The 12,082-nt window shown below is 50.5% G+C and overlaps 1 protein-coding gene across 1 annotated transcript in view; it reads right to left on the minus strand.

Moving 5' to 3' along the window:
• Positions 1-8,907, minus strand: part of Gcnt4 (glucosaminyl (N-acetyl) transferase 4) — a 28,476-nt gene extending 19,569 nt beyond the window's left edge. Inside the window, exon 1 of the mRNA XM_057790174.1 lies at positions 8,527-8,907. The gene's annotated coding sequence lies outside the window, so the exon portion shown is untranslated. The remainder of the gene's footprint in view (positions 1-8,526) is intronic.
• Between the last annotated feature and the right edge of the window lie 3,175 nt (positions 8,908-12,082).

The following is a 12,082-nucleotide window of genomic DNA, read 5'->3' on the forward strand; positions in this document are numbered from 1 at the left end:
CAAATAGAAAACTGACCCTCCCTCTCTTGGCAGCAATAAACTGCCCCATCATCTCATTGCCCGCCCACCCAGGAACACATCCTATGTGCCTGCCACACTGTCAGAGGCACCGTGTAGACACATCTGTATGCTGTGCTGCCTTGAACCTGAAATGGGAGTGAGGTCCTGGACACACACACACCCATGATAAAAGGGACATAAAACAAGCACATAAATGGGGGTGAAGTAGTTAATGAGGACCATTTGCAAGCTGGAGAGCCGGGGAAAGTCCTGGTCCAGTCCTGATCTGGCTGGGAGAGAGGAACGGATAGAGCCCTGCTCTGCTGGGCCCCTTCATCTGGGAGGATCAAGGTGATAGCCGCCCTGAAGACGTGCCATTGCCCCCCATGTCCGTCCTTTTTAAAGATGCATCCACTTTCACCAGTTCAGATGACCTCCTCAGTTCAGTCAGTGGCCGACCGAGACCAAGCATCACAGATAGCAGAGACAAGTTTTACAGAGATGTTGGTAGATGGCATTTGGAAATGTCTCTCATGGGTATTTTTCTTGCCGTGGTGTTGACTTTCTTAGGATCCTTTCTCAGGCTCTCTCGTCCCATCCCACACTCTTCCTTCAGCTTCCCAGCTCCATATCATCTTTAGCCGCATCCCCCGTGTTTTGTCTAGTCTTGGCAGCCTAAACCATGTCCGTCCTGTGTACCATCCCACATCTCTGTTCAGACCCATCTGCTGCAAGTCTCCGAATCTGGCAGTGGGGGGAGGGCAGGGTGGTGCCTGGGAAGATGCAGGCCCTTAGTCTGCCAAGGTGGAATGTGGGGTGGATGCAGCCAGCCTAGTGTCTCAGCTGTACCACCTCCATACAGGCAAGCAGAAGGAAGGAAGGGAAGCTTGGTGTGCTTTCTGTGCCATTGTCAAGGGTCTGCCATTGCTGCTTCCCCACTGCCCCCACCAGGCGCGGCTCAGTCCTGGGTCCTCTCCATCTTGCAGACCACCAGGAGAAACGACAAGGCTTGCTGACCCCTGAAACAGATCTAAACTGTGCCTGTAATTCTGGGATGAATGGCTATGCTAAACTCTTCTAACCACAGAACAGGGCTGCTTTCTCAAAACAGGCCGTGGCACAGAGCAAGGCCCCCCCGCTACCCCCGCGCAGGACCAGAAAGGGTTAGCCTTAATGAGTGTGTTAGCTGCAATCTGTTTTCGACCTTCAGAACACACTGCAGCAAGTACTAGGCTTTAACAAGCAGCTCAGTCCATCAGGAGTTAGACCCGTAGTGACTCACGCTGCACTGTACAGACAGCCAATCCCATGGAGAGATAACCCACACTAGAAAGCAAAATAATGACACATCCAGATATGAGCCCCACACAGACATCCACCTGATAAGCCCTAGGGCACAGTCACGTTGAAACACTGCTTCAATAGAATCCGCGTATAACTGTAGTCCCTAGGATGCCTTTGTGTAGAGAGTGTCTCTCTACCGTCTCGCTCGCTATAGTTATGCCAGAGTGTATCTAATAAATTTTATTCCTGTCTTTGTTCTGCCTTGTCTTGAATTCTTTCACCACCCACACATCACTGGCCTGTCACCACAGTCCTCACACAGCATAACCCATCTAAGATACCAGACAGGCTGATGGGACAAGCCTAAGAGCAATTAGGAGATCTCGGTCAAAAGGACAACCACATTTAACTTCCCTTTGTAGATCAGAAGAAAAAGGGTAAAACCTGGATAGCAGAGAGGATTGCCAAGTACAAGAAATAGAAGTTAAGAGCAGTCATGTTTAGGACACAATACGCCACCGTCAAATGTCACTCTTTTGGGATCTAAAGCACTTGACAGTCAGAGGGGCAAGATTTCTTTAGCCTTCATACTCTTAAAAGCAGGAGGCAAGGGGACAGAAGAGATGGTCAGTGGTTAAAAGCACTGACTGCTCTTGCAGGGGACCCGTGTCAGGTTCCCAGCATCTCCACAGCAGATCCAGGGATCTGGCGCGCTCTTCTGGCCTCTGTGGGCATCAGGCAAGCATGTGGTATACAGATGTGCATTCATAACATAAAGTAAGAACGACTAGTTTTTTAAGTTTAGGAGACAAAGTTCCCACACAAAATGAGCAAGCATCCTGCTTCTTGTGGAAACCACGCAAAGCCTACTGTGCTCGCTCGTCCTCCACACTGGACATTTTCCTACTCTACCCACCTGAGGCCAACTCTCTTGCCTTCGTCCTGTTCTCATAGCTGGAAACAGTCTGTCATTCCTTTCCTTATGGGATCTCCCTTGCCACATAAGACTACTATTGCAGCCATAGCTACTGATCATGCAACAGGGATTCAATCTTAAGGTCTGCAAATAGCCTAAGAGAACAGAGTTGACAAGCCTGACTCCTGCTCAGCGGAGCTTTACTTCAAATACTAGAAAACTCCATCACCACCAGGTACTTTTTTTTTTGGTCTGTTTATTTTGTCTTCTCATCCCAGAAGTAAGGAAGACCGTCCTATCCCAAGAGGTTTAGCGGCAGCTGGGGTGGAGCTTACTGGCAGGGCATGAGTCCAGCATGCCCAAGACTGCATGTTCATCCCAAGCACACAAGACAAAAACAAACAAACCAGAAACAAGGGGTGGAGGTGGTAGCATCTTGGAGGGAAAACAGAAGCTTGGCTTTGGGGATTCTAGATTTTGGTTTAAGTGGAAGTTTTAATGCAAGCAAGGGGAGACTAGCAGGGGGTAAGAACTTCATTACCACAGTGCAGAATTCCAGGCACGGCCATACTCTAGAGAGCCTGGCTAAATGTATTCCTGCTATTCAGCTGTTCTGCTGTTTGCCTTTTGAAACTTTATCATTGTTTTTAAGAAAGGATCTCGCTACGTAGTCCTGGCTGCCCTGGAACTCACGGTGCAGACCAGAGTGGCCTTGACTCCTGAGTGCTGGGATTAAAGGCGTGTGCCACCATGCCCAGCAACCTTATGACCTTTAAAATGCATTCTATCATCTAATTGTGCTCCTTTAAGGATCATAGAGGGGCACAGTTTTACACTGAAAATCCTGGATCGTCTGAGACACCCAACTCAATCTAGACTCCAGCAAAGGCACCTAGGCAAAGCACAGAGGGGTTCTAAGGCACGAGTTTCACTTCCTGGATTCACTTTCGCGCCCCGCAGATTCACCCTCCCCCATAGGCCCTAAGCCTGTGTAGAGACACTAGCAAGAGGAGCAAGCCGCTCTCACTGGCAGTTGCCCACCAGTGTGACCAGGGCTGGGTACCGGGATGGGGTTACATCAGCAGGGCGGACACAAAAGGAGGACTTTCAGAACAGCAGAGAGACTCAGAGGCCGCTACTGCCAGGACTGACCATGGCTATTCTCATGCTGGCTCCACAGGACTGCAAAGATGCCCCAGTTTTGTGCCTCATTAGTTCCGAGGAGGGCCACTCACGAAGACACTCACATGTCATTAATTCTTTGGACCTCAGTGACCCAACTGGCAGAGGACGCCGGCGTTAGGCTTGGTTTACAGGTCAGCTGATAGGAGCGAGACCCAGGCAGTTTTGTGGCACCTGGATCTGGAATGATGAGATTTAAACGCAAGGAGTAAGGCATGGGCCCCAAACATCAGCTGCGCTCCCTCCACGGACCAGCGCTCACTGCAGGGGCATCCGTGGGCGGGCCGGTGGTTCTTTGTTTTGGCTGACTGCATTTGGCATGAGTCACTGTTCAGAATGATGTTGCCAAAGGGGGAAGAGAAAAAGGTAGCAATACAAAACCGCCATTGCCCTGGATGGCTGAGAACCACAGGCTTGCAGAAGGCTGCCGCCCTAAGGGATCTGAGAAAGCATTCCTCAGGAGGTCGAACCTAGACACGAGGGAGGGACAGCCCACGCTGCTCTGCACTGCCCTGAGCAAATGACCCTAAGGAGTGGCTTTGTGTCTCTCTGAATCCTCGCCAAAGATGGTAAAGGAGGGACCCAAAAGAGCCTATCATGGAGCTGGAGACCCTCAGCAGGGAAACCGGAAGATGAAGAGCCAATGAGTAAAAACTCAAGAGAAACAAAAGCTGCTGGGAGGATCTAAAGAGTCCATGAAAGCTGGCAGCTGGGAAAGTCACCTGCAGAGGTTCTCACACAGTCCCCAGGCAGTCGCAGAAGTCCTGCTTCTCAGTGCTCAGATGACAGGGAAGCAGCTGGCCCAGGTCGTGAGCACTGCTCCAACTAAAAGTATCTTTTGTTTCTCGGCTGTTTATCAGGGTTTTCCTGTGCAGCCCTTGCTGTCCTGGAACTCACTCTGTAGCCCCGGCTGGCCTTGAACTCAGGGATCCCCCCCCCCCCCCCCCCCCCCCCCCGCCTCTGCCTCTCAAGGGCTGGAGTGTTGGGATAAAAGGCACGGTGCCGCAATATCCGGCACAATCCTCATACATTTGCATCTAAGATTATAAACTCTCTAACATTCAGAGTGCCCAGCAGAAATCCAGCCTTTCCCTTCCGACCACCTTAGGATTCCTTGTCAGCCCCCCTCTCAGACCTGCTCTGCTTGCGTGGCACTGCCTGGCATTTTATATAACCCACTTTCCCTCTGGTCTTCTATGGTTTCCTGTATTTTTTTCACTACATGCTCAGCAGAACAAGTTTCATAACATATTAAGGAGTGACCTGCTTTTACCAAATGATATTTGGCTTCCCCACTTCTGAAACAGTAAATACAAACCTAATACTTCCCCCACACTAAACCCACACTGAATCCACCATTCCTGCCTATTAGGACTGAACTACATTTAATTAAACTGCAGTTAGTTCCCAATTAATTTTATTTTTCCTCTTATCCCTGAAGTTTCAGACTTCAGAGCCTGCCAGGAAAATTACCAGCATATGGGAATGCATATCAAATGACATGCAAAGCAATGCAAATTAATACCAGGCGTAGATGTCTAAAAGGTTTGGGCAAAGTTTGTAAGCCCCCACTAAACTGATGACCTGTCTCACCTACAATGGATCCTGTTCCTCCTCCTCCTCCTCCTCCTCCTCCTCTTCTTCTTCTCCCTCTTCTTCCTCTCCTTCCTTCTTCCTCTTCTTCCTCTTCCTTCCTTCTTCCTCTTCGTCCTCTTCCTTCCTGCTCCCCCCTCCTTCTTTTTGTACTCTAGACTATTCGGAAACTTTGTAACGCAGCTAGCCGTGACTCCTCCTGCCTCAGCCTCCCGAGGACTGAAGCTACAGACAAGTGGACCGTGTCTGGCTTGGATTCTCTTATTACGACTGTCTCCAGCCACATTCAGTATCCTGACACTGGCATGCTGGGGAGAGCGCCATGGCTTGGAAACTGCCCAAAGGGACGCAGGCTTTAACTTGCTGCTTGTTGGTTCTGTGGCCTTTGTCAGCTCAAAATTCTCCAGGTCTCTGATTATGTATTTGGAAATGATAGATAAGACAGCATAGGAAGGACATTATCACCATATTTGAATCAGCAGCACAGGGCTTACCGAGTGCTTGCTGTATGCCAGCTACCACACACTCTGTATGCCAGCTACCATATACACACACACTGTATGCCAGCTACCACACACACACACACACACACACACACTGTATGCCAGCTACCACACACACACACATGGCACACACTACACACGTATGCTGTAAACATGAAATCCTTGCAAACAGTCCATGAGGAAGAACAGAGCCCTTAGGTGTGGGATCACTTCAGAGACCAGGACAAGGAGTCACAAAAGCCAGGAAACTTGAGCTAGGAAGCAAGCATGGGACTGACAGAGCCAAGAGACAAGCTGTCACAGTCTCACTCCTGGGACCTTGCCCCCAATCACAGTACTGCTGTGCTCTGCGATCACCTCTGTATTTCTGCCATTATTAAACATGGGTGATCTACAGTGTCAAACTGCAGTCATACCTGCTTCAAAACACTGTCTCTTTAAAGCTCTGACTGTTGATGATAGAGTTTGATTGAACTACCATCACCATAAAACTTTTTTTTTTTTAACTTGATATTCCAAGAGTAATTCCCACTCTTCTGGGCGCAATCTTCTTCCACTGGCTCCGTATAATTCACATTTAAGTAGCTACAAAAAGCCATTCCAGCCGAGTGGTGGTGGCGCACGACGTCAACCCCAGCACTCGGAAGGCAGAGGCAGGTGGATCTCTGTGAGTTCAAGGCCAGCCTGGTCTACAGAGTTAGTTCCAGGACAGGCTCCAAAGCTACAGAGAAACCCTGTCTCTAAAAACAAAAACAAAAAAGTCATTCCTTGGCTTCCTTCTCACCTTGGAAGCAGCCACCAGAGCTGGCCACCACCTCTCTAGATGCTCTGCCCTCAGGATCCACTTTTCCACCTCCTGATCTCCACTCCTTCCTCTTCACACTTCATCCTGATTGCGAAGCAGCCATCTTGGAAAAACATCCAGATTCTGCTCTATTGGCCACAGGGGCTGCAGGGCTCCTTTCTCCAGGGCTGCTCAGACCCAGCAAAACTGAATGTGTCCTTCTTCCTGGAACCTGCTCCCTCCCCGGTGCTCCCTGTTTCTGGAATAGCAGCACCCCAACTTAAGAACCCTTTCTGCACTCACATCCTCCACAGATGTCCTCCATGACAAGCCCCAGTCCACCCACCAGGTCATCACTACCTCAGTCCCTGCACCATCTGAGCTCAAACAATTCTCCCACCTCAGCCTCCTGGAGGCTGGGCTTGGAGGCACCTCCACCTGGCCCAGTTTATGAGGAGACTCACAGGTGTGAAGCCGGTTAGGAGATCCACCTACTCTATGTGGCTGGCCCCACATTCCACCAGATCTCAGCAGCAGCCTTCTCCACTGTCCCTTCCGGCTCTTGTGGGACTCTCCCAGCACAGACCACTCCTGTTCTCTGCTCGGAGGATACACTGATCCCTTTACTTCCCCAATTCCTGAGTTTCAACAGTTCCTACTCATCCTTAGCCCACCTTCCATTCCCCAGTAAGGGGCCTGCACCCCCAAAAGATGAGCTGTGCCCATCTGTGCCCCACAGCAAGGGTCCCTGCTCATAAAAAGCACACAAGACTTCGGTTTGTCCAACTGACTTTATGACCCCAGTGTTGCTCAATTTTTTATTGTCTGAAGGCGGTGTTCCTGCCCAAGTCTAAGAAAAATCTCTGAAGCTTATTCAGCTTAACTCACACAATGTAGGGCTAGTGATAAGCCCCAGGAAACCAGGACGTGACCAACAACAGTGTGTCCTCAGGTCAGAGCTGAACAGACAGCGTCACATGGAGACTTCCCAGTTCCTTCTGCCTGGAGTATTTCCAGCCTGCCTAGGCCAATGGAACTTACTCACTATCGGGCTAATTTCACCCCTTACCCTGCCCACCTCTTCGAAGTGCATAGCCAGTGTTTAGCGAGTAAACCTTGCCTCTCAAAGGAAAGGGGGAGACTCCTTCCCAAGGGAACTCTCCTTCCAGTCTTCCCTGGGCCACACACTTCTTCAGCCATTTCTCCCCGAACACCAATAAGTGGTAATCCAGCACCATCTGAATCCAGCCTCCCTCACAGATCTGGATACTCGGTAAGTGCAACACAGACGGTTCTCCGCAATAACTCACTTTTAAAGACGACTTCCTCCAGGCACTATCAACGGAAGCTGCCAAAAGAGACTATTAGTTTCTAGAGTAGGCTTTTACGTGGCTTAATAAGTAACAAGGGCACACTGTATGCATATAAGATAAAAGGTGATTTCTATGTCTCTCAAACCATGCAATAGATTCTAATTTTATTTCATCTCTCCTTAATCTTCTTGTTTATTGCTCTTAAGTTTTAAAGGTTAAAAAGGCGTGGAGCATGTGCCCCCAAACTGGCATCACCCCTCCACTTGCTGGGCACAGGGACAAGCACGTTAAGATTTCTTCCCAGAAAAAAAAAAAAAAAAAAAAAAGATTTCTTCCCAGCCTCTACCTGGAAGCTTGGCGCTTTATTAGCACAACGTGCCCACCCTGAAGGCACGCCCACGTCCTTCGCTATGGAGTCCCTTCCCTCCGTCTGGGATTCCCCCAGAGGTTCCCAGGCCTCCAGCAAGACGCCTCCACTTTGCAGGGGGGTACGATATGTGGCCCGCTCCGCAGCACGAGAACTTGACCTTAAAACGCGCAGAAGCTTGTCCCTGCAGAAGCCACGGGTTGGGACACGCGACCTGAAGCTTGACTCCCCCGGGACCTCTATTCCCGCCACTCTACCGAGAAGCCGCGCGAGAGCGGGTCTCGGTGGCCAAAGCCGGGGAGGCTCCGACGCGGGAACTTTGCGGCGTGCTACTCCCGGCTGCGGCTGCCGCGTGGGGCTGCGAAGCATCTGCTGGGTGCCCGCTGCAGCCGCCCTTGCCGGCTCCAGGGGGACCCACGGGCTCCGCCGCCAAGAAGCCTAAACCCAGCTAGTTCCGGATCGCGCCGCCCCCGCCCATAGCGACAAAGTTTCCCACGAGGGAAAGTGAAAGTGGCGGGCAGGAGGGGTCGTCCCCGCCCCCACCCCAGCGCCCCTCGCTTGCCTATGTGTCCAAGCCGACCTACCGGGGAGCGGGGGCCCGCGGCGGAGGTCCCCGCCACTGCGCCACCCCGGCGCTCCGAGCCCGGTTCTCCTCTGCCACGCGCGCTACCCCGGAGTCGCTCTCCCTGGATCAGAGGGACAGCGCGGAGGTCCCCGTGACGCCGGAGAAAGGAGGAGCGCCACCACCACGCTCCCGCAGAGGAAGCTCCGCGCCCTGTTCTCGGGGTCCCCGCGCAAGTTCCGTGGCGCGCACGCCGGCAGGTCGTGGCTCTTGGGCCCCGGTACCGGTTTTCTGCAGCTACCCCGCCCGCAGGACACACACCAGACGCCGGAGGAACGGGATTGCTAAGTAATTTTGCTCAAAGTCGCCGAGAGGGCGGTGACAAAGCAACTCACGTCTGCTACTCCGGGCTGTCCCCAGCACGCTGGGTTCCGGGCCGGCAGGAGTCTCTTAGATGTAAGTGGGCTCTGAGGGCGAGGCCAGCAATGGCCTGAGCTGCCTGGCGAGCGTTATCAGCATCGTGGAAAGGTGGAGTCTTGCAGGATAATTAGAGTTACAAAGTTGTGTTTTAATCAGTGCCTACATGCGGAGTATGCTTCCTCTTTCCCCTCCGGCGGACGTGAGAGTGACAGGGGGTGATGCTGTATGGGGCTCACAGAATAACTGCATCAAAGAATGGTACACGCCCATTATATCAGCCGGGCAGCCTCTGGCTCTCCGGGGTCTTTGTAAGGAGTCCTGTGAGTATGCTCACTTTGTAAAGTCTTCTGCGTGGGGTGAGGGTGGAGGTGGGGGTAGAGGACTGTTCCTGGAATCTGCCCTAGAGGGCAAGGAGTAACATAAGCAAGTCAGCCCCAACAAGTTTATTCTTTGCTCTGTTCCATGTTTTGAAATGGACTGAAAGCCTGCAGTATGCTCGGCAGGGGAGAGGAGCTGAGCAGGACCTAGAATCCAGATCCAGTCAGTTCCAAAGAGTGCCCACATCAGCAGAGAGCCTCAGTTTCCCTACCTTGGCTTTAAAAAGTGTCCTGTGTTTAGTGTGCAAGTGTCTTCATATTCACTTAAAGAGTTACCGAGAGGCAAATAGGCCGGCTTTGCCCACCTCTCTTTCCTGGTGGGACCTCTACTTTCTGGAGAAGTCATTAAATTGGCTCCACAATTCATCTCCCCATTAATTCACCTTTTCCAAGCTGGCATCATCTGTGTGTACGATTAAGGAGAAGAAAACCAAGGCTTCTAATCATCCCCGGTTCTGTGCCCCGTTCTCAGCTTTAATGCAGTTTAACTAGATTGTCACGACCTTATGAAGGGGGGAAGAACGGCTTGTACTCTGATTTTTCAGATGAGAAGTGGGGCCCAAGTAACTTGGGTGGGGGTGAGGGTGAGGGGTGGGGTTGGAGAGGCGAGAGCCAGAATGTAGACTTTGTGGTCTGTTGGGTGTGTGCCTTTAACCACAGAGGAACTCACGCCAATAGGGCTGGAATTCATAAGAAGCAGCAGCCATCCTCAGCCCCAGCTCAAACCACAGGAGCCTCCAGTGATCTCAGGCAAGGAAGGCATACTAGGAACACACACATGTCTGTTTTTATTATTTTGAACATATCAAAATGGAAACCCATTTACTCGCTAGGTCTCCTAACCCCAGATCTTTGACCAATCATTTTACTGTAACGCAAGTGGTTTCTATGATGCGCCCTTTATCTTTTATTTTTTACATTTATCTATTTGTTTGGGGCAAAGAAGTCAGAGGACTACTTTCAGGAATCAGTTCCCTCCCCACACCATGCAGATCCTGGAGATGAACCTCAGGTTGTAAGACTTAGTGGCGAATGCCCCTCCCTGTGAACCATGTCAACAGCCCAGTGATCAGACCTTTGGTTCTAACTTCCTTTCTGTTGTGGTCATAAACACCATGAAAAAGCAACCTGGGGAAGAAAGGGTTTATTTGGCTTATACATTCCCATCACACCCCATGGATGAGGGAAGTAACAAACAGGAAGCGTGGAGGGAAGCTGTTTCTTGGTTGCTTCTATACTACGGACAGTTGGCCTTCTACAGCCTTTTCCAATCCGCTTAGGGATGGTGCTGCCCAGAGTGGGCTGTGCCCTTCTGCATCAGCTAGAATCAAGAAAGCGCCCTACAGATATACTCACAGACCAATCCAACGGCAACATTTCTTCAACTGAGGCTCCTCTGTGGGTGTGCCAAGTTGACAATCAAAATTAGCCATCAAGCCACTCAAAAATATCCTTAACTTCCTCTTCCTAAACTTTGTTTTGGATTATTGTTATAAATTATTTGGATTATTATTATTTCTACTCAGGTCATATCCAGTGTTATCTTTCTCTCCATCCGTTGCTTTCAGTGACTTAAAATCTTATTGCAAACAGTCTCCCCCAGATCTGAAAGTAGGCTGCCCAAGTGACCTCCAAGGAGGAGTGTCCCTTTCACTTGTATGCATCTTCTATGCAGCATCCTACAAATGAGGTGCCGGTGTTTTATAGCAGGACTGTGACTCCTCTGCAGGTTCTGGGTGGAGAATCCTCTGACTCCTCCTGGTGGCCAGGAATCCTTGCTGGTGCTGAGCTCCAAGCTGTAGCCCTCCGATTCTGCCTCCACTGTACTCTCTCTGGCCTTCCTTCTAGGGTTTCTTCTGCTTCCAAATTCCTCTTTGATTTAAGAACAGCAGACATTGGATTTGGAGGCGACTCTAATCCAGTACAACCTTGTGTTAACTGGATTACATCTGTGTAGCTTCTCTTTGCAAGCGAGGGTCCATTCATGGGGTTCAAGAGGACACAGAATTGGGGGAAACACTAACCTGGTACAATTCACAAAAGTCAGTTAATGATACAGTGTTTGAGCTGAGGACGCAAAGGGGTATAAATTGAGGTGCCTGCTGCCCTCAAAGAAACTCTGGCTACATAGGTAGGCCTTGCACTAAGAACATAAATAACCAAGAAAGGAGATACTAAGAGCCAAAGGACTGAGGCCAAATGACAATCTACGGACCAAATAACAGCTGTGGGACGGCAGCTAGGGATACCATCAGGGAACCTCACTCTAAGGCAAGAGTAATCCAAGCACATTCTCAAAGGGAAAAAGCAAAACAATCAAGGGAAGCTTACTGATGCACACATCTGGAGGCAAAGTGTGACTGACCGCACCCCATGTCTGCAGCCTACCCAGAAGTGAGGGGCTGAGGGAACGCAAGCGCTTACCCTACTACACAGCATGGAAGGACTCCATGAGTTACTGCCATAATAGTATGCTGTGGCATCAGAGCGCTTAAGGTCAGGCCCAAAGGTCCCTCCAATTTCCCACACTCCAAAAGGCAGTTGGGATATTCACAAATGAACTCAACCTGGGCTATAGGCGGATTTCTAGTGATTAAAGCCCAGTGTTCCTTAGGAACTCGTGAAGCCAATTCCCTCTACCAAAGGAGTCATTTCCTTTACCTCTAGCAAAAGGGATATAGGGCTCTTCAATTCACAGACACACCAAGGTCACTGTAGCCTCTAGGCCCCCCATTCCCTACTCACTTGTTAACCATTTCCTTACTCACTTGTTAACCATTT

Source organism: Chionomys nivalis, chromosome 15 (genome assembly GCF_950005125.1).
Source record: "Chionomys nivalis chromosome 15, mChiNiv1.1, whole genome shotgun sequence".
NCBI classification, from domain to species: Eukaryota; Metazoa; Chordata; class Mammalia; order Rodentia; family Cricetidae; genus Chionomys; species Chionomys nivalis.